The sequence below is a fragment of the Capra hircus genome, chromosome 3, assembly GCF_001704415.2.
Source record: "Capra hircus breed San Clemente chromosome 3, ASM170441v1, whole genome shotgun sequence".
Taxonomy (NCBI): Eukaryota; Metazoa; Chordata; class Mammalia; order Artiodactyla; family Bovidae; genus Capra; species Capra hircus.
In genome coordinates this window covers 22,359,770-22,381,420 of record NC_030810.1, presented here as the reverse complement: position 1 = coordinate 22,381,420, position 21,651 = coordinate 22,359,770, and the positions used below count along the sequence as shown (strand labels likewise).

Below are 21,651 nucleotides of genomic sequence, written 5' to 3'. Positions count from 1 at the left end.
AAGAGTTGTGTCCGATTCTTTTGCGACTCCATGGACTGTAACCCGCCAGGCTCCTCTGTCCATGGGATTTCCTGGGCAAGAATACTGGAGAGGGTTACCATTTTTTTCTTCAAGGGATCTTTCTAAACCAGGGATGGAACTCACATCTCCTGCATTGCAGGTGGATTCTTTACCACTGAGCCACCTGGGAAGCCCAATGATCACAAGCATGTCTGCTCTTTAAATTCCGTGTGCCTCAATTTCCTTCCCTTAAAATGGTGGTAATAATAGCACCCATCTCATAAGGTTGTTAAGGAAATTAAAAGAATTAAACAAAAAGTGTGGCATGTACATTATCTCTAAGCAACCCTGCAAGAAAGATGTCCCCATTTTACAGATGAGGAAATGCTCTGGAGAGATCCAGGCACCTGCCCAAGGTCACTGAGTGAGCAGGAGTTTGTCCTGCTTCTACAGGAGGGTGGATGTGTCCTCCCTGTATCCTTGACTGCGATGAGGGTGCCGGTGGGGGGTGCACCGGAAGAGGTCTATTAGAGCCCAAGATAGCCGAGGTGAGGTCCGCATGTTTCACTTTGCCTGAGCAGTGGCCTTGTTCTGGGATCATAGATCCCCAGAGCAGAGAGATTTTATCCCAGGGCAAGCCCACAGGTGTGTGGGGGGCAGGAAGAGCATAGCAGAAGTGTCTGCCTGACTGTGTGTGTGTGTGACTGTGTGTGACTGTGTCTGTGAGAGACAGTGTGAATGTGTGTCTGACTCTGTGTGTGTGTGTGAGACAGTGAGTATGAATGTGTATATGGTTGTGTTTAAGTGTGTGGGTGTGTGTCTCTGTGTGTGTTGTGACCATGAGTGTGAGACTGTGACAGGGAGTATGTGCATAATTAAGTGTGACTCTGTGTGTGTGTCTGTGTCTACGTCTGGGGACCTGTGTACATCTAGGTGTGTGTCTACGGGAGAATTTGTGCAGGATCTCTTGGTGTGTTGTGGAGTATATATGCGAGTGGGAATGTACACGTGCACGTGTGTGTGTGTGTGCTCACCTGAGCACGTCTCTGTGTGAAGGTCTGAGAGAGACCAGATTGCCCCGCGCTGGGGTTGGGCAGTGAGGTTAATGACATTTTCTGGTAGGCTAGGCTGAGAGTTAATCGGCGGCACTTCACTGTTTCAACCTATGTAGAATGTCTTCTTCCTCAAATGTGTGCTTTTGGATGAGATGCTGACAGGCTGGAGGGTGTACCTCCAGAGTACGTGCCTGGGTTGGGGGGTCTGGAGTTCATGCTGGCCCAGAGGAGACAGGTTCTTGAGCTAGGCGTCTCCATGGAGGAGGTGGGTTGCATGCACGCAGGGTGTTTGCTGCCTCAAACCTCTGCGGCCTTCTTCCCCAGGTCACAGAGCACAGACTGGTTCTAGGGGCCGGCAGCCTGGACTGAGACAGTGGGCAGGGTCTGATTCAGTGGGAAAAGCACTTTCTAGAAGTTGCAGTGGCCTGGGATGGGATACACGTGCTCAGGAACCCCAGCCTTCCCCAGAGCCATGGTGCCCACCCCACCCACCCCACCTCGTGCCTGCCAGACAGTGACACTGCCAGGATCTCCAAGCCAGGGAGACAGGCGGGGTCCTTCCAGTTCTGAGAGTCAGAGCCGTGGTTCCTGCTCCCAGAGCCGAGCCCTGTGTTGAATCAGGTTCCCACGGGTCCCCCATGACTCCTCCGACAGCCCTGGGCTTTCTTCTTTCCCCTTTCCAGAGGAAGACAGGGATGATGACTCAGAGAGGTGACCTGATTTGCCAACTCAAACCCAGAGCCTCCTCCCCTGCCAGCCTCTTGAGGCTCCGCAGCACAGCCTAACACAGAACGGCACTTGCCGGGAGCCTCCCGACTCCTGACTCCCTTAACTGCCTGCGATTAGCAATTAGCAAGCAATTAGCACCATGGTGTGAAAGGGTTGCCCTGGATCTTCTCACACACCGACCCCTGACAGCTGAGGAGGAGAACCTAGGCTCGTCTGGGGACCTCCTGCAGGAGAAGAGGAGGGATGGGTAAGAGATGCCAGACGAGGCACCACAAGCACCTGGAGCAAGGAAAGAACACGCCCTGTGTGACCTTGACAAGGTGTTCGTCCTCCCTGAGCCTTGGTTTTGTTGTTTTTTCAAACTGAAATATTCATGATTCTAGGATTGACAAGAGGCTTGAGATTTTATAAAGTGTGTACATGATACAAATTTCTCAGTACCTGATAAACGGTATCCATTGACTGTTGTTATTCTCCTGCCAGGAGGGAGGGCAGGATGGCTGGAAGCAAGGTGGGATCCACTGCTGCTGGCCTTGCCAAGGGCTTCTGGTCCTCCTTTCTTACACAGGCTCTGTCCCGGTGAGCTTGCAGTGGGCCAGGCCCTCCCTGGTTGACCAGGGAGCAGAAGGATCCACCAGCACATCCTGAGGTCTCCTGCACTGTGTGACCTTGGACAGACCCCTGCTCCTCTCTGAGCAGTTGGGTGTGATGGTATGTAAGCCCCACTTTCCCTTCTCCCCGGCACTGACACTCTGCTGCTGAAGGGATGGAGGCTTGGGGCACTGGACTTGCAATGGATGTCCCGGGAATGGTCACTGGTATTAAAAAGCCACCAGGTTTATTCATTCATTCACATGCCAAACATTTACTGAGTGTTTTACCTTCTAGTGGGAGGAAATGTGATAAGTGAGTGATTAGCATCGTGTGTTAGAAAGTGGTGAATGAAGAAAATGATAGTGCTTACAAAGCGGGGGTGGGGAGAGGGGTGGGAACCACACAGAGGTTGGGGGTCAGCGTGGACCTCACAGAGAAAAGAAGGCCTAATGGAGAAGGCGTCAGCCCCTGGTGTTCCTTCCTGGGCATTCCCAGGGCCCTTTGCTCTCTTCTGTAAGATTTTGCCCCAGTGTCTCCCTGCTGCTTTATGGAGAATAGCAACTATGTCCGGTTCCGTATGTGCTTCCTCAGAGCCCAGCCAGGGCTCAGCCCACAGGGGTGTTCAGAATCCTGTACCTACAGGACTGATCCACACAGGTTTGGAGCAGCAACCTTGAACCTGGGGTCTAAGGGGTTCTTGCCCTTGTTTCCCCAAGTAGGAGAGCCTTCATGGCACCACCCACCCTCAGAGGGAATATCAGCCCAACTGGCCGCAGACCCTACTCAGACACAGCCAGGGGCGACAGACCTTGCTGTGTTCATCGCCCTGCACCACGTCCACGCCAGGCCTAGAATTCCGTCTGCTGCCAAATTCCAGGGCTGGAAATAATGAGGCAAATTGTCCCTCACCGCTGATTGACTGTCAAGTTGCTCTGCTAAACTGGGTGCAGTTGAAGTTTTAGCAAGTCTCCCAGGGACCTCAGGCGGCTTCGGTTTCAACCTTGTAAAGAACTGTTAAGATCCAATCAAAATAAATAAAATCAGATCCAGGAAAGCGATGTGTTTGTGACTGCAAACGAAACACTCAGGATATTCATGCTGAAGCCCAGCACCCTGCTTTTCGCGGGAATTGCTTACCCCAGACTGGCATGGACCCATGATCTCACTAGCTTGTGCTCTCAGAGGCCTGGGGCTGTCGTGGGCCCCCTGCCCCATGCGATGAAAGGAAAGTGAATGCCAGTGTGAGCACAGACACCGTGACTCCATGAATCCATGACCCGGCTGCCGCAAGAGAGACCCCAGCCCTGAGTGACTGCAGGACATTCACTGGCCGGCCATGTGCTAGCCCTGCAGCAGCATGAAGGGCATGGGGAAACACAGGCCCCAGGAACACACGGCAACTGCAGAATCAGTAATACCAAGTCGTGAGTTGCCAGCGCTGCAGAACACCAGTGAACTGCTGAGGTCGCAGGGCTTCAGGACCACAGAGGGACACGTAGGTCATGTGAAATCTCGAGCTCTGAGACTCGCCAAGCAGGATAGCCCAAAGGAGCCTCTTCCAAATGCGCTCAGCCCACCCCTTGCTCCTCTGGGAACGCTGGTGAAGCAAATAACGGCCAGGACAAGGTTGAAGAAAGACGTGCTCCCTTGAGACTTCTGTGGTGCTCTGTGGCTGACTCCATGCTCTCAGTGCAGGGGATCCAGGTTTGATCCCTGGTCAGGAAACTTAGATCCCACTCGCCATAACTGCGAGCTCTTGTGCCGCAGTTAAAAGATCCCACATGCCACAACTAAAACCCAGAGCAGACAAATAAAACAAATAAATACTCAAAAAGAAGAAGAAATGCTCTCCCCATCTTCCCTCTGAGGAGGTGGCTTCCTGCCCAGCCAACCATCCCCTCACTGGTTCCTCTTGACCTCAATGATATCCTCTGTTGGTGTTTCAGCTGGAATTTTTGATCAGACCCTAAAAGAAATATCAAAAATATTTGAGAGAAAAATCCTACGTAATGCCAAGAGCCACCTTCCTAGTTCTGAGGTTCAGAGGAACCAGCAGGGAAGCCATCACCAGGCTTTTCTGTAGGCAGAAATGAGCCGCAAGAGCATAGCCCAGGCTCCCCTGTTAGGGATGGAGAAGCAAGTCCCCAGCACGGAGGAGGTCATCAGAGTCACTCTGGGGAGCTGGTCAGAGGTGGGTGGGGAAGCTAGGCTTCCTGAGGTCCCCACTTCCCCTCGCCCACTGCCCGGTCCTTCCTAGGACCCCATTCTTCATTGGCTGGCGCCCTGTGTCCACTCGCCAGGCTTCACCCAGTCCGAGCTAGGGGTCGTTTGGGGCCTCCATCTGCCCCACCAGTGCCAGGCCCAGTGAGCCATGCTTCCCAGCTTGGCTGCCCCCCGCACTCGACATGCTGAAAGGCCCCCTTGTGTGGCGGCCGCACCTCCTGGCCGCAGCGCATGGCCCCGTTCTCTTGCCTCATAAACGGCTAATTTGTTACATATTTTCTGACGCTGTAAATGGGAGAACAAAGACCTTTTCTCTCTCATATTTTTGTTCAATTATGTTTGTGGGGGAACCTGATCCCCTTCAAAGGGGGGCCGGGGAGCTGGGGGGAAGCCTCCCAGGCTTACTGACCGCCCAGGCCTGTTCCTGATGCTGGAGCCTAGGTGCAGCTGAGGGAGAGGGTGGTGAGGGGCCCTCTTCACGTCCAGTAAAGGGATTGGAACCTCGTCTCCAGAACAGATGCCAGTCTCAGAAGCAGGTTGGCTCCTCCAGCAGGAGGCAAAGCTTTCAGCAGGCAGACTTCAGGACTGTAGAAGGAATGCCCTTTCCATGGTCCACATCTCAGCCCTGCGATAGCCTTGCCTGCAGGTGGAGACAAGCCTCTTGCCACCACACAGACAAGCCTGGACCTGCAACGTGTCCCTGGGAAGATGTGGCAGGCGCCTGGGCTGAACGGACTTTGAAAAGAAACCCTGCAGCTGAGAAGCCCTGGACTGCACAATTTCTGAGGCCCCTCAGAAAACCCTGAGGCTCTGGTCCACATTTGGGCTTTTGCCCAGCTCTGACTCCATAGCTGCATTCTCTGCATGCTCCATCTTTTTTTACAAAAGTATACTTACTGTGTTTTGGGTTTTTTTCTAGATCAACTTTTATTATTTATTCCTAATTTTATTGGATTGTGACTAGACATAGAAACCTGTAAAATATCAACTTTTGAACAATCAATAGGATTTTCTTTCTTTTTTAAGTAGTTTTTATTGGCGTATAGTTGCTTTACAATGTTGGGTTAGTTTCTGCTGTACAGCAAAGTGAATCAGCTATATGTTTACATATATCCCCTCTCTCCTGGGTCTTGTTCCCATTTAGGTCACCACAGAGCATTCACACTTACTGGTTTTGAACACTACTCTCCTCAGTCAGGAGGCAGGAGGCAGGGCAGATGTGGCCTCTGAAGGTTGTTCCTGGAGATCTTTCCAACAGTGGGCATTCCAGTCCGTCCTTCCATCCTTCCCTTTAATGGTGTGGCTGCCAGTGGTAGGCCCAAGACGAGGTATGAGGATGTGAGGATGAGCATTGCAGACATGGTCCCCACCCCCATCGTGTCTCCACAGCAATAGGCAGAGGATTGGCCCGTGGCTGAATGGCCAGATTGTCTTGATTCATCCACGGCTTTCTGGTTGTAGGACCTCAGGCAAATCACTTAGCAACTCTGTGCCTCCTTTGCGTCATCCGTAAAATGTGATAAAAATGGTAACTACTTCAGAAGGTTGTTGGGAGCTTAAATGAAAGAACTTTGTACAGTGTCAGGCATTGAACAAATGGTTAATCAAAGGAAGTCAAAATGATGCTGAACCTGGTGGCTCAGATGGTAAAGAATCTGCTTGTAATGCAGGAGACCTGAGTTTGATCCCTGGGTTGGAGAAGGGACTGGCCACCCATTCCAATACTCTTGCCTGGAGAATCTCATGGACAGAGGAGCCTGGCCAGCTACAGTTCATAGGGTAGCAGAGCAGGATGTGACCGAGTGACTAACACTTTCACTTCCAAGCAGACATTAAATGATTATATATGTCAATATATGAAGGCAGACTATTATGAGCATACTGAAGAAAGATGCCAGGTATAGCAGAGACTTGAATGGGGACCCTGAACTGATCTGGGCATCAGGGAAGATGTTTTCAGGAGGTGATGCTTAAACCACTAACAAATATAAATAGGAGTTAATGGGGCCAAAAAGAGAGCAGAGATGGGAATGGCACGCATGACAGAAGGACCAGCATGTTCAAAGGGGCTGAGGTGGGAACAAAAGATCACATTCAAATAAAACCTGTCAAGGCAGCATGCTGAAAACAAAGAGCAAGAGGGCAGGAAGCGCGATAAACCTGAGGAGGCAGGCAGGGCCCGCCAAGCAGAGCTGAGAGGCGTGTTGAATGAGTCCATGGTTATTCCTCGAGCAGAGCAGAGCCATGAGGATTTAAGCCCAGCAGTGCCCTGGCCTCATTTATGGTTTTTAAAGATCATGACTATACATAGCATCCTGTTTCCTTTTAGACCCAGAACCAGTGGGCGTGCATCAGGTTAGGGATACTCGGTACCAGGAACAGTCCAGACCCTGACGCTCGAGCTCAGGATCTTCCTGTGCAGTGCCCTCTGACAGCAAGAGGCAGTAAAACTAAAAGGAAGAGAGTGAAGGGGAATGAGGGTGCAGACCCAAACATGGTAGGGGCCAGACCACAGAGAACCTCGGTGGGCCAGCCTGAGACTGACCATGGAGAATGGTTGATGGGGCCCCTGGGTGTCAGCCAGGAGCAAAACTAAATCACATTTATTTGAGTCTTTCTGGGTCTCCTGCCTAGATGGGATGTTTGTTGTTTGATACATGGGTGAACGTAAGTCTGTGTTAGGGCTTTAATGGTGCGGATGGCACACAGGACAGTCCATGCTCCTGTCCTGAATCTCTCAGCTGTCTATCTCTCTCTCTCTCCATCTCTTTCACACACACGTGCACACGCATATCCTTACAGAACCCGCAGACTCTTAGAGCCCCAGACCCTGCAAGGCAGAAACTCTGGTCCTTTGCTGCCCTTCTCAATTGCAGAAGCATGCAAAAAGAGAAGACAAGCAAAGACTGGAGTGGAAAGGATTCCTTCTTAGAGGTGGTAAGCTTCCAGATGGGGCCGGAGGGGTGTGAGTGTGGACAAGTGGGGGCCAGCAAGAACGCCTGCCCCTGATCTGGCAGGGCCCTGGCAACAGATCCAGGCTAGGCAGTGGAATATGCCAGCCTGGGCCTGAGGCCCCAGGAGAAGGTTACAGGTAAGGAACTGCCCACGGTGGACTAGCCCTTTACCCAGCACTTCCGTGTTCCCATCAGCTCACACTCGACCTGCCCTCCCAAGTCTGACCTGCGCAGAAGGAGGCCTTGGACAGCCCTGAGTATTTCCTGTCTGCAGGGTAAGCAGATCTCTGCTCCTCTAGAATATGTCTGATTTCTCTGTATTCTTTTCCCAAGACCCAAGGCTCGGATTTCAGCTTCACATTCTTTTGCCTGGGTCTAAAAAACATTTTCCTTTTCTGTGGTGGGGAGAAGAAAAGGATAAGGGGGCCTAGGAGACCCGAGCTGCCCAAGTAAAGCCTCATTCCTGTCTTAGTTTTCATCCTCCTGACTGCTGTGTGGCCTTGGGCACCTTCCTGCCCTCTCTGGGCCACAAGGTCCTCTTTTGACAATGAGATCCCACGGAGGAACTAAGGATCCTCCCTCACCTGACATTCTCTTGGTAGAGCCAGAGTCCCCCACTCTCTTGCTGCCAAGAAGTGTCCCCTGTGACTAAACCGGTGAAAAGCAGGAGAATTTGAGACTGTATTTTAGTTTTCTCCATGAGGCCAAGTTCTATGCAGCTGTCACCTTTGATGTACCCTAGCAAGATTGTTAATCCCCTGCGCTGTCAAGGCTGCGGGTCCCGTTCCAGTCCCATGCTGTCTTCTTTCCTTGCCATTCTGAGCCTGCTCCTCTTCATCCAACGGCTTCCCCGAGTGTGACTAAGGCTTCCTGAAATGGAAGAGAAGGTAAGGACCCAGCCCCAAATTTGGGGTAGGGGAGCGGTACCAGTGGTAAGTAAGAGGAGAGACTCAAGGCCCTAAGTTGTAGGCTTCTAGATCATCCAAGCCAGGAAGGCATTGGAATTCTAGCCTGCCTTCACTTCCTCAGTTCATCCCCAAAGCCCCCCAGCCCAGGTGGGGCCTTCTCACCTCTCCCAGCCCAAAGAGGTCTAAGACTGTCTCCTGCCTGTGGCCTCGGCTCCTCGGATCCTTTCTCAGTGAAGCAGCCAGAGGGCAGCTTCTAAATTAAAAGTCTGAGTGGTTGTTCCCTGCTTTATAACTTCCAGGGCTTCCTGTGGTCCTTCAGATAAAGTCTGAGTTTCAGATCTCATCCCATCTCTCTGCTCTGGTCCCAGCTCACACCCTTCACCAGCCACACATGCTATATTCAGCCCAGGAGATCGTCAGCACTCCCCTGAACTTGCCAGCCTCACCCAGCCTTTGCATAGACATTGAGACTGCCTGGAATTCCTCTTCTTTCTCTTCTGCGTGGCAGATGTGTGCTCCTACCACGAAGCGCCTCCTCTATGAGTCCCGTGTGCAGTCCTCCCCTGGCTGGATGAGCATCCCCTCCCCCGACCTTCCAGCTGGGCTCCCACAGCACTGTGTCCATCCCTGTGCCCAGCTTCACGAGTGACATTAGGGTTGCAAGCCTACCTTGGGTACCTCCAGCCTTACTCTACCCCATTCTTGACCCTGAGCTCCTTGAGGATAAAAATGGTGCTGATAGTGTTCAATAGCCCCAGCACCAGGCCTGGTACAAATCCATAGTGATCACTGAGGGGTGAATAGGAATCAGTCCATGTACACTGGCTCATTCCTTCCCCCTGCACCCAGAGACACCCCGCCGCTGCTAAGGGAACAGAAGCTTCTTTAAATGCCCTAAAGAACAGTAATATTTTCCAAGGTTTTTAGGGTGCTAGCTCCCTAGGCAGGGAGAACAAATATTATTCTCCCCAATTTGGCAGATGGGTCAGCTGAGACCTGGAGAGGAGAAGGGTCTGGCCCGTGTTCTTATGGCAGTATACCACCCAAAGAATGGCAACTTCACACAGCCTGCATGCACCAGGACCCAGATTTGAGTCAGTGTCAGAGCCCTGCCCCTTCTGCTGCTCTGTGTGGTTGGTGTCTGAACACTTGTAGCCTGTGACTTAGCGGAGAAACGATTTCACTCATCAGCACCGAGTGCTCAAGGAGCCAGCCCCCCAACCCCCCACCCCAGGCCACCTGGAACTGCCCACCCCTAACCCATGCTCCCTGGCCGCTGCCCAGGCCCAAGGCAGAACAGGTCCCCTCCCTGCTGGCGGGCCCCCGAGGCTCCCCTCCTCCTCCTTGCAAATTGGTAATTGCTGTGTGGTCAGACCAGAAGGAATTAGACAAGCCCTCTAGGAATTTCATACTGATTTTGCAAATGAAAATGGAGACTTGCCTTTTGAAGTCGAGGCAGCTGTGTCAGCAGGCAGGTCTGAGACAGCAGGAAAAATAAAAATGACATGCTGCCAACCAGTGGATGCAGCTGCTTCACGATAATGACAATGATGGTGGTAATCATGGCCACCGCCAACTGATTGCCTGCCGCATAGACCGTTGTCCCTCTGAGGGTCTCAATCTGCTCATCTGTGGTTTCCCACCCATTTTTTCCTCCACAGGTGACCAGCCCACTGTCTGAACATCCAGCAGGGAAGGGGTGGGTGGAGCACAGAGCCCTTGGCCTGAGACTAAAGGCTTTTCACCACTGGGTCCCCTCCTGGCCTAACTCTTGACACATCTTAAAATATGTCATGCATTTCCCAGCCCTTCTACCTTGAATACACTTTTCTCCAAACACTACTTATCCTGGACAGTCCAGCTTAAAGCCTGATTCCTTCACCAACTCCCAGGGTGCATCACAAACTCTCTCTGAAACGCAAAGGTCCCTGTTTTTTCTTTTTATCACTAACTTATCCCTGTGTTTTATAATTACCTGTTTCTCTGTCCAACTCCTCCACCATCTTGAAGTTCCTCAAAAGTTTATAACTGAAAATAGGCAGGCCTAGAGGATCCTGATATATTTTTATTTTTTTCCTCCATTCATGGTGTGTATTCAACTTAGGAGATCTGAAGTAGTTACTGGGGAGCAAAAATAGTTCATGACAGAGTCAGTGCTGGGGTCAGGGAGTGCTAAGCCTAGGCACAGCTGCGGCTGGGGTCATTGGGGTCATGTAAAACCCTAACAATGGGGTTGCATGTGATATTACTTATTTCTCTGCACCTTGGTTTCCCCGTCTGTAAAATGGAGTCAATAATGTTGGCCTCACAGGACTGTTACAAAGAATAAATGAACTTTCTTATGCCAAGTGCCTAGAACCATAGACAGGTTAAATCATAAGATAGTGGAGTGTCACTATCCTAAAATGTTGGCTTCATAGAACATGGCAGGCAGAGCTGGATACTCCCACACCCTCGTGTTTCAGAGGGAAACCCTGTGACCAGAAGGTGGGCCAACTCCTAGTCTGGGTTTAGAGCCTGCAGCAACAGAATCTAGGTCTTCAGCCTCCCTTGGGCTTACTTGTGCCTAAAACCAAAAACCAAGGGACCCCTCTGCCATCCACCAGAGCAGACTCCCATACAAACTCCCTTCCTGAAGACCCCAAGCCTCCGGCCCTGTCCCCACCGCCCACCCCAGCCTGATCCCCAGCCTAGCTATCAGCCTCCCTACCAGCAGAATGCTAATCTCCTCCCGTGGGTGGCTCCGGATTTATGAGCATTTCCTGGCATGACTTGAAGGACAGAAGAGGAATGCTGGGATCTTGAAGGGTGGTCTTTGGGTGGAGAAATGAGGCATTCAGAGAAAAGAAGGAAAGAAAGCGAGGGTGAGTCAGCCTCCGCGGCCGGCCCAGGAAAGCGCAGAGGGCCCGCCAGCCCACACTGCAGGGCAGACAGAGGATGTGGCTGCTCCACCAAGGTCTAACCGGTGGGCGTCCACGGAGCGGAGAACGCCTGCACTGGAAGACAAGTCCAAGTTCTTGGGTTGTGGCTGGGGTTGGGGACAGGGTGTGTATGTGGAGGGGAGGGAGGAGCATGCTCAGCACTTCCGCTTTAGGAGAAAGACAGCCGCCTTCGTCTTCAGCCTCATCTCCTTGCTTCACGCTGTCTCCCCAGATTCCATGCAGCTACCTCTGCTCGGCCTCTCCGGGACTTTCCATTCCCCTCGGGGAAAGCGAGAGGCCTTCAGGGCCCACAGACCCCACAGGATGTGCTCCCCACCTTTCTGCCCGTGTCCTGGGAATCCCCCTCGCCTCTCCAGATCAGCCCTCTGCTCTGCATGCTCTGAGCCCGGAGCTGACACAATATCACTTGGCCTGTCTCATCTTGGTTTCAATAAGAAGCATAGGCAGAGGATGAACTGGCAGGAGGGGAAGAAAGTTGGGATAGTTCCTGCCGCCACCCATTTCCTCCTTCCTACCAGCCACCATGGTCCAGACTATGGAACAACGGCTGTCGTCCCCTTTGATGGCTGTGGCTCTGGCTGGTTTCAGGTCTCTGACCCCTCCTGTCCCATTAAGGCTCAGGGGCAGGAAAACTTCCCATCGCTGCTGCTCCTCAGTGCTCCGCCATCCCCAGCCCACACCCCTGTGGATATTCCCATCATGCAATGCTCTTCAGTTACCCAATCAGTTGAACTTACTTCCCTGGAGCTCACTTCACTGGCAGTGCACCATCTGTTTTCTGTGGGGTCTCTGCTGAGACAGATCGCATCGACTAGCTCCCCCTTGCCCACTCCTGTCCAGCCATGCTGGCCTCTTCCTGCTCCTCACACCCATCAGTCTCATTTCTGCCTCAGGGCCTTTGTACTTGTTCTCCCCTCTGCCCAGAAAACCCTTCCATCTCTCAAATACTCCCATGACCTGATAGTCCCCTCATCTCCTTCAGACCTCTCCTCAAATGTCACTTCTCATTGTGCCTTTCCTGGACATCTCATGTGAAATGTCATCCCCCAACACACAAACACACACACACACATACACACACTCTTCCTATCTTCCTTGCCTTCTTTTCTTGTTAGCTACATTCACTCCCTAACATAGATATTTTACCAGTTGTTTTTGTATATTGTCAGCTTCCTGCTACTGGTATGAAAGTTCCCATCAGGACAAGGATCTCTATTTGCTCTGTTTACTCTTGTCCCTCTAGGGTGTGGAACAGCATCTGGTACAAGAACGCAATAAATATTTATTCAATGAACCTGTGAATGGGTCCTTTTGGCTGGTGGGTAAACCAAGGCCCAGGGAAGGAAAATGACTTACTCAGGGCTTTATAGTGGAGATTCAGACGACGATGGGAGCTCTGGTCGTAGCTGGCAGCCCAGAGCCAGTCCCTGGCTCCAGAAAGCCTTGTGTGTGCTTGGAGGCCTGCTGCTCAGTGGCACAGCGTCAGGAGACAGGACTCTGTGCCGGGGGCCAGGGGACCCAATGCACTGAGAAGGAAACAGGGAAGTTGTCAGCGCTGCTTTGGTCCTGCCGATGGAGCAAGGAGAATAAATAAATAAATCTCAGTCAGAGTCGGGCAAGCTCTAACCTTTGAGGAAATCTCCCCCAGGCTGGAGAAACCTTCCTGCAAGGCAGAGCTGCCCTTCACCCCAGCCCACATCGGTGCTGACAGACACGTGGCCCAGGGGCCAGGGGCTCAGCTGCCACCTCTGTGCCCTGGGGGTATGGAGTCCCAGCAGGGAGCTGCTCAGGGGGTGATCCTGGGGTGAGTGGTCCAGCTTTTCATGCATGCGTCCATTCACTCTTGCTACAGGAATTTCTCAAGCATCTACTATGTAAGCGTCAGGCACTGGGCCTTTTGCTGGAGAAATAGCCAAGACCAAGGAAGGCAATTTGCCTGCCCTTGGAGCATTCACCACCGAGCAAGAAGAATGAGCATTAAATAGCAATGACAGGACTTCCCTGGTGGCACAAAGAATCCGCCTGCCAATGCAGGGGACACAGGTTCAATCCCTGGTCTGGAAAGATTCCACAGGCCACAGAGCACACTGCACAGGCCTGTGCTCACTAAGCCTGTGTGCACAACGGCTGAGCCTGTGCCCTAGAGCCCAAGAGCCACAACTACTGAAGCCTGCATGATGACCCCCCTGTGCGGCAACTACTAAAAGCCACGCCCCTAGAGTGGGCAGGCCACAACTGCTGAGCCCACACGCTGCAGCTCCTGAGGCCCATGAACCTGACCTGCTGTCTACACAGAGACCACCGCACTGAGAAGCCCATGCGCTGCAACTAGCGAGTAGCCCCCAGTCTCTGCATCTAGAGAAAGCCCGCACACAGCAGTGAAGACCCAGTGCAGCCAAAACCTAATACATGAATAAACTAAAAGAAAAAGCAATGAAGCAGGGGGAGTGCAATGGTTCAGAAAGTGACAGTGCTTCGGGGGCACTAAGCAGGGGACTCGCCCGGCCCTGCCCAGGACAGTCCTCCTGAGACGGGAGCCTCTGCAACCAAGTGAAAGGGGAGTGGGAGCTGCTGGGTGAAAGAGGGTTCCAGGCAGAAGCGGGAGCAAGGGGCAGGTCCTGAGGCTGAGAAGAAGAATTCAGCATAAGAGAGGAGTCAAATAAGTTTCCATCAGGCGGGGCAAAGAGTAGAAACAGAGCAGGAGGCCACGTTCCAGGTGGGGTTCCTTGGCCAGGTGACCTCTTTCCTCTCCTCATATGCCATCTCTGAGCAGGCCCCATGACTGAGGCCCTAGAAGACCTCTTCCTGCCCAACTGACTGCTCAGAATTGGGGCTTCACAGGCTGGTCCCTACTTGTCTGTCTGGGTAGCCAGAAGCAGCCTGGCGAGTCAGGTCCAGGACCTGTCAGCTGGAGCTGAGTTTGAATACCAGCTCCAGTTCTTCAGTGTGAAACCTCATGCTAGAGCTTTCACCAGCCTCAAGGCCTCGGTTTCTTCAAGTGTCGTATGGGAATAACAATCCGTTCTCTGGAAGGATTATGGTGTAGGATAGTTTCTCAACGTCCTTATCACGACCTGCAGAACCCGTCATACCAATCAATTTCAATCAAGTTGGCAAAATTAACCATCACAAGTCCACCCCTTGTCTAGTTGGCATTCATACAGTATCTCCTTAAAATGGTACCTAATCTCCAAATAAATAATAACGAAGCCTCATTTATCCTAACGTGATACAATTCTATGTACAACCAAAGCACACTAATGCCTTCCCCCAAAGAGGATGCAGAATCTTTGAGTGGAAGTTATTTACTCGTCTTGATGTACCATAACTTAAATTGATACTTAAAGTACTTGAGTTAACAAAATTTAACCACAAAGTCAACATGTCTTCTGTTACCATGATGGGAGAGAAGAAAAGAAAAAGAAGAGAAAGAAGAAAGCAAAGATTTTATACACACACATCCTTAACGAATTCATGAAATACTCCAGGACAGTCCTTCTTTCTGTTACTGGTCATGTGGTCGAAGCTGGTATTTATAACTGCCTTCATCTCTTAGCACCACCACTACCCATTCCCTTTGCCTTCTGCAAGCTTCTCAGCTGGCTGTGGTTCTTTACCTGGTGGGATGACCCAAACCTTCATTCCTGGAGGGTCTGGGCCATGAGACGTCCTGCCTGCATTGGGTCATTGTCGTTTCCCATCAACATTGGTTACCCACCGGGCCTGGTAATCTGAGATGCCCTAAGGGATCTCCTGCCCCAGGGACATGCTCATCCTCACCTCTGTTGTGGAAAAGCAGTCTGATTCCCTCGGTCGTCAGGACCAATCCCCAAGCCCATACAGTAACTCCCTTCTTTGCCTGTTGATTAAGACGCACGAGGAGCCTAAAGTGACGGGGGGCAGTGGGTCTGAACTTTCAGTTAAATGGAACCATTGTTGTGTCTTTAACTCACTAAATATTAACATTTTGCCAATTATTTTATTTTTCTCCTTTTCCTCTCCAGCAGAGAGAGCAGGATTTAGGTCTGTTTTGTCCCTGACTAAATCCCTCGACCTAGAACGGTGTGTGGCCCATGCTGGCTGCTCCGTCAGCACCACTGAGTGGGTTGGGGCCTTGGCTGTGATTTCCCTGTGCTTCAGGGTGGGTGAGACGTGGCAGCACCAGCCTGAGAGCCAGGCCTGTCTCAAACACCTTCCTTCTCTTCACGCTTCTCATGACGCTGCTAGGCCGACAAGTGAACACAGGTCGTGGTGTTCACCCTTCCAGCCCCTCTTGGACTGTTTACTGGACTAATCTGCAACAATAAACCTGTCCGCACCCTCCTGGCGCCTGCTTCCCTCCCTCCATCCGAAGCCCGTGTTTGAAGATGTGTTTAAATTCTGGGCCTACGCTCAGCAGACACTGTGGACCAGCTCATGGCCTGCAGGCACCACTGAGGGGGGTGCTGGGACCCTCGGGGCTCTTGGTGGCCAGGCCTCCACACACGGCAATCCAAGGGAGTGAGGTGGCTCTTGCCTTCACCCCATGTTTGTTATTTCATGTCAAAGGCTTATCATAAACATTATCCTAGAGTTGGCCACCAGGGCTACAGGCAAGGAGGGTTTGTTATTCTAAAGTGGCAGGGAGCAGAAGGCATCGAGGCCTGAGCGTCTGAGCTGGGCCAGGCTTGGGGATTCAGGATGAATGACAAGGAAGCAGGAAGCAGGGCACTGACTCCTGCCCGTGCGCTGGGCCTTATAGTCCCCACTTACCAACCACACTCCATGGTGACGGCCAGTGGGTGTTGTGGGTGGAAACCAAGTCCAATTAAGCCAACCATCCCAGATGCCTGCAGAAAGTCAGAAAGTAAATGCTTGTTGAATGCCTGAATGAGTGTAGCTTCCCTGTGTCTGCTGGAAGTACCAAGATTGTTCATGAAGAAGCACGTATTACTTTGAAGCCCTGGTTGTGGGAACCTGTGGGAGCCAGACGAAAGTAAATTTCATGGCCCACATCTGTCCTTTATGAGACAAGTGGCCTTGAGTCCCCTTCCCCTCTGCTTCTTCAGTTTCCCGTCTGTGAATAAGGACTGTCCCCGCTGGCTCTTTCCCAGGGAGAGCGGAGGGCAGCCCCAAGGGCAGTGGTGAATTGAGGTGATGGGGTCCAGGGCTGGGTCCCGTGCATCTGCCATGCCTTCTCCAGCTTTGTCACCTTCACTGAGTTACTCTCTATCTCTTTGCTTCATGTATTTTTTTCCAATCTATTAAATGGAGTTAATACTAGACCTGTCTCAGAGTTGTTGTAAAGGTTCACTTCAGTTCAGTTCAGTCGCTCAGTCGTGTCCGACTCTTTGCGACCCCATGAATCGCAGCATGCCAGGCCTCCTTGTCCATCACCAACTCCCGGAGTTCACTCAGACTCACGTCCATCGAGTCAGTGATGCCATCCAGCCATCTCATCCTCTGTCGTCCCCTTCTCCTCCTGCCCCCAATCCCTCCCAGCATCAGAGGTTAGATAAGTTAATATGGGCTTAGAGGGTTCCTGACACATGATACGTGCTCAATAAATGTACTTACCCTAGTGATAAATAGATGAGGACCGAGTTTCAAATTGCAGAGGATGGGTACAAGACAGGAAATGGTGGGGAAAGGCCATGCATGGTATTCAGGTTAGCATCCTACTCTCTGAAGTAGTTCTTGACTGTCTGCTTTTCAGCTGTGACCAGAGAGGCAGGCTCCCCACCCACCCCAAGCTCTCAGTCTAGACAGGGAACAGGGAATTGCCTGAAATGGACACTTCAGTGGGATAAGTGCCAAGACCAAGGGGAGCTCGGGGGTCTGTGGTGGGGGTGAGGGGAGTCTGGAATGACAGGCTTGGGTTTCAGCCCCAGTCTCATCACTCCTCAGCTGTGCCACCCTAGGGGTGCTTCGTGAATAGTCTGATTGCAGTGATTTATCTCTAATATGTTAATAACAAACGCTCCCTGCCTGTTTCTGGCTGTCTTTCAAGGCTCTGAAAGAAAATTGATCTGGCAAGGTGCGTGGGACGAATGTGGACTGTGCTAGTGGCCATCTGGAAACCCCGCCCCAGACACGGTCCAGGGCACAGCAAAGGGTCCTCAGTTGGGGGTTGGGGAACAGTGAGCTCACTGTGCCCCCAGCTCACTGCGTGGCCTTGGGCAAGCTTCATCCTGCCTGCTCTGGACCCCTGTCCTTTCTCCTCTTCCATATGAAGAGGGCATAGGAAGAGATCAGTGGTTCTGAAACAAGGCTCCAGGGCACCTATGGGTTCCACAGAGAAGCACTAGGTGCTTGTCACAGGGGTCACTGAGCCAGTAAGACTTCAGACAGGCACTAGCCTGCTTCCTTTACATCAATCAGGGAAGTTTTCATTTCTATCCACTGCACATTTTGAGTTCCGGGCAGGGTTTCTTTGGAAAACAATAACAATAGGAAGGAATTCCATGGCTACAAAAGGTTTGAGAAACCACTGGACCCTAAGGGAATCTTCCAGCTCTAATCCAAGAATATTTAGGCCTAACTGTTTTCTTCCAAGTTGTATTTGACAAGCATTTATTCCACACTTACTACATGCCAGGACTGTTCTCAGCACCCTATAGACTGTGATGTTCTTCGTTCACTAGAACACCTCCCAGCTCCACGAAGGCTACATGTCTGCGGAGGTGACTCCATGTGTCGAAGAGGGCCCAGGGGGGCCATTTCCCCTCCAGCCAGGTTTTCTGGGCGCCTGAGCCGGTGACCTCAGCACAGGCCAGGTGGCGCCGGCACTGAGAATCAGCGGGGCAGGTGTGTGCAGCACAGGGTGTGGTCACAGGAAGTCTGTGTGTCCCAGCCCCCCAGAGGAGGAGCGCACTCCAGCCCGACATGGATGCCTTCGTCCCAGGCATGTGCCGGGCGGGAGGAAGTGCCTGTTGCTTTAGCGATGTCCGGGCCAACAGGGCCACTGCCTCCTGTGATCCATCCCCAGCCACCCAGCCGCCATCGACACCCCGCACCAGGTGGCTGCAGATCAGATTTCAAGGGGAACAGCCAGAACCTGGAGGCCCGGAGAAGGCCCAGAGGTAGGCTGGTGGGGCCTGACCTCATCTCCAGCCGGCTCATTAGAGGGAGCAGCCTGTGCTGTCAAGCTCCATGCACGCCAGCTCCCCTGCCCCGCTGGAAACAAAAGTGGGAGGGGATGGGGGGAGGTGATCCCACAAGCACAAGCTTGGTCCCATTGCCCAGGAGAGTATTTTCCCCAGACTTTGTGTACATACGGCCTGAGTTTTCTGTTCAGATTAGGTGTTCTGGAACCACGTGGTGGCAGCGTGCCCCCAGTGCTGATGGAATGCCAGAGTTCTAGGGGCTAGTGTGAAGGATTTATGGAGCAACCTTGAATGATGAATTGACCACAGCAGGTGTCAAAGTGCTAGAGAAAGGATGTGTGACACCCTCTCCTTACCAGGCACAGTGCTGAGTGCTGCCAGTGCAAAAATACATAGGATGTAATTCCTATCTACAAGTGGCTCATAACCTCAGTGGGGAGAGAGGTAGTGAAATAGTAATTACAATCCGATGTTCACGCCCTGCTGGAGGAAGCAGGGTGGGTCGCTCATCTCTCAGCACAGCTGTGCTGTGAAGCCTTTGCTCAGATGTCTGGGCCCAGCTGCAGGCAGGTGGGCTCAGCTGGGCTCACTTGCTTGCCTGGGAGCTGGCTGGCCAGACCAAGACGGCCTTGATGGGACAACAATGGAAGCAGCTGGGCTCTGCCCTGCATGCCTCTCACCCTCCAGCAGGCCAGTGTGGACTGTTCCCAAGACAATGTGGGCATGTACGAGGCAGCGGCAGCAGGGCGTGTGTAATGCATTCTCCATTTGTCTATGGAGGCTTGTGATGTTGGCCTCCATCTGTCACGTAGCAAGTCCAGAGTCAGAACGTGAGGGAGCTACCGAGGTCCCTGGCCAGGTGTATGTATATTGTTGTTGTTCAGTCGCCCAGTCATGTCTGACTCTGCAACCCCATGGACAGCAGCACACCAGGCTTCCCTGTGCCTCACCACCTCCTGGAGTTTGCCCAACTTCATGTTCATTGCATCAATGATGCCGTCTAGCCATCTCATCCTCTGATATCCTCCTCTCCTTCTCCTTGACGCCCTCAATCTTTCCCAGCATCAGGTACTTTAACAATGAGTCATCTGTTCACATCAGATGACCAAATACTAGAGCTTCAGCTTCAGCATCAGTCCTTCCAGTGAATACTCAGGGTTGATTTCCCTGAAGATTGACTGGTTTGATCTCCTTGCTGTCCAGGGGAATTTCAGGAGTCTTCTCCAGCACCACAGTTGGAAGGCATCAATTCTTTGGCATTCTGCCTTCTTTACAGTCCAGCTCTCACAACCAAACGTGCCCACTCTATGTATATAAGGGGAGGTTAAGGTTTGAGGTCATGATGTCATTCTACCTCACAGGGAGACTATGAGAGCTTCAGCGGGAGGCCTTCACCCAGCCCCCAGTGGTCAGAGAATCTTCATGGAGGAGACATCTAAGCAGAGCCTAAAAGATCAAGTCTGGATCTGCAAGCAGTAGAGAGTGGAGGTGGGAGGTTTCTCATGTGCAGGGAACAGCATGTATGAAGCACAGAGTCAGAAGATTGCTAAGTAGCTGAGCACTGGGAGACACAAGGGCTGGAAATAAGGTCATTGACCACAGCAGGGGCCAAGTCACTACCGTGTGTGCTCCAGTGAAGAGCTAGGCTTTTATCTTCAGGGCAGGAGGCATCCATGAAAATTTTGAGCAAAAAAAGAGAAAAATAAAATCAATCAGATTTGTGTTTTTAAAAGATAGCTGTTTATTTATTTATTTTTTTAAATCTTTAATTCTTACATGCGTTCCCAAACATGAACCCCCCTCCTCTTTTTTTAAAGATTTAAATAAATAAATAAATAAATAAATTCATACTAGCAGTAAAAAAAATAATAATAATAAAATGAAAAATTAAATATAATAAAAATGTTTATGACCTCCACACTGAAAATGGTGGGACACTGCTACAAGAAAATATAGAAGTCTTACATAAATGAAAAGATAAAAATAAAAGATTTCATACAATAGAAAAATAAATAAATAAATAAAAGATAGCTGTGTCAGAAGAATATGATATAAATGGGAAGGGAGGGGGGGTCTGCAAAAAAGCATGGGTTGCAGTGAGAGGTGCCTGGGCCTGAATCAATGTGGACCAAGAGGCTGGGGTGGTCCCTGTTCCCAGACCGGATGAGCTGGGCCTGAGCCCTGCCAGGTAGACTGGAGCTGGAAAAACAACAAAGACAGGAGGCCTGAGATTACCTGCTGATGCTTTGCACAGGATTTGCAATTGTTTTTCCCTCTCACTGTGTTAAATAACCCATTTCATTGTCAAGCTCCTCCCTTTTGCTGACCAAAGGAGTCTGTGTGCACAGATATGTGGAGCTGGCTCTAGTCCCAGCCATACAGAATTGGGCATGCCCCTTCCCCTCCTGAGCCTCAATTTCCCCACCTAAAATGAGATATTTTAGATCATCTCTCAGGGCCTTATACCTTGGGCAGACCATGTTCCTTTAGAGCCATGGGGCTCAAATACCAGAAGCCATCAGACTGCTAAAGAAGTTCCCAGGAAGCCTGTTAAAAATCCACAGCCTGGCTGTACCTCCAAGTGATCCTGATGCCATCTAGTCTGGCTGGGCACAGCTGTGTCCCCAGGGCCTGGCATGGTGGCCCAGAGCACAGAGGGGCTGGAGGAAACACGTGCTGAGTGGCAACACAGATCTGACTCCTAAGCCCTCTGCCTGGTTTAAGATGGCTTCTGAAGGAGGTTGCATTTGGGTTGGGCCTTGATATCTAATGGGCTTTCTGGTTTTTGGTTCATTTGTTTGTTTTGCAGTGTTTGGGGTGCATTTTGATTCCAAAATGAGTTTGTGCTTCTTCTAGAACTTTTCTAAGCACAGATGAAAAGAGTCAGGAAAAAAACTCACCTATCATTCCAAAACCCTGACACAACTAGGATTCCCATTGCCACCTTCTTCACTAAGCTGTTGATGCCCAGAGCAGGAGTGGGGACCAGTGAGGGCAAAGGGCTGGGGACGAGAGCAGGCTGAGTGTGGTGAGAGGCCAGCAAGTGAAGAGCGAAGGCCGTGGAGCATTCGAGCAACACCAGCTCATGTCAGGCTCCCCTCATTCTCACACACTCTGTTTCAGGCCTGTGGCCCCGAAGCCCAGTGGGTGGAGGGCCCTCC

The 21,651-nt window shown here is 51.6% G+C and overlaps 1 protein-coding gene across 1 annotated transcript in view; it reads left to right on the top strand.

The window, feature by feature from the left end:
* TRABD2B (TraB domain containing 2B) overlaps window positions 1-21,651 on the top strand; it is a 221,041-nt gene that overhangs the window by 163,824 nt on the left and 35,566 nt on the right. The window lies entirely within an intron of this gene.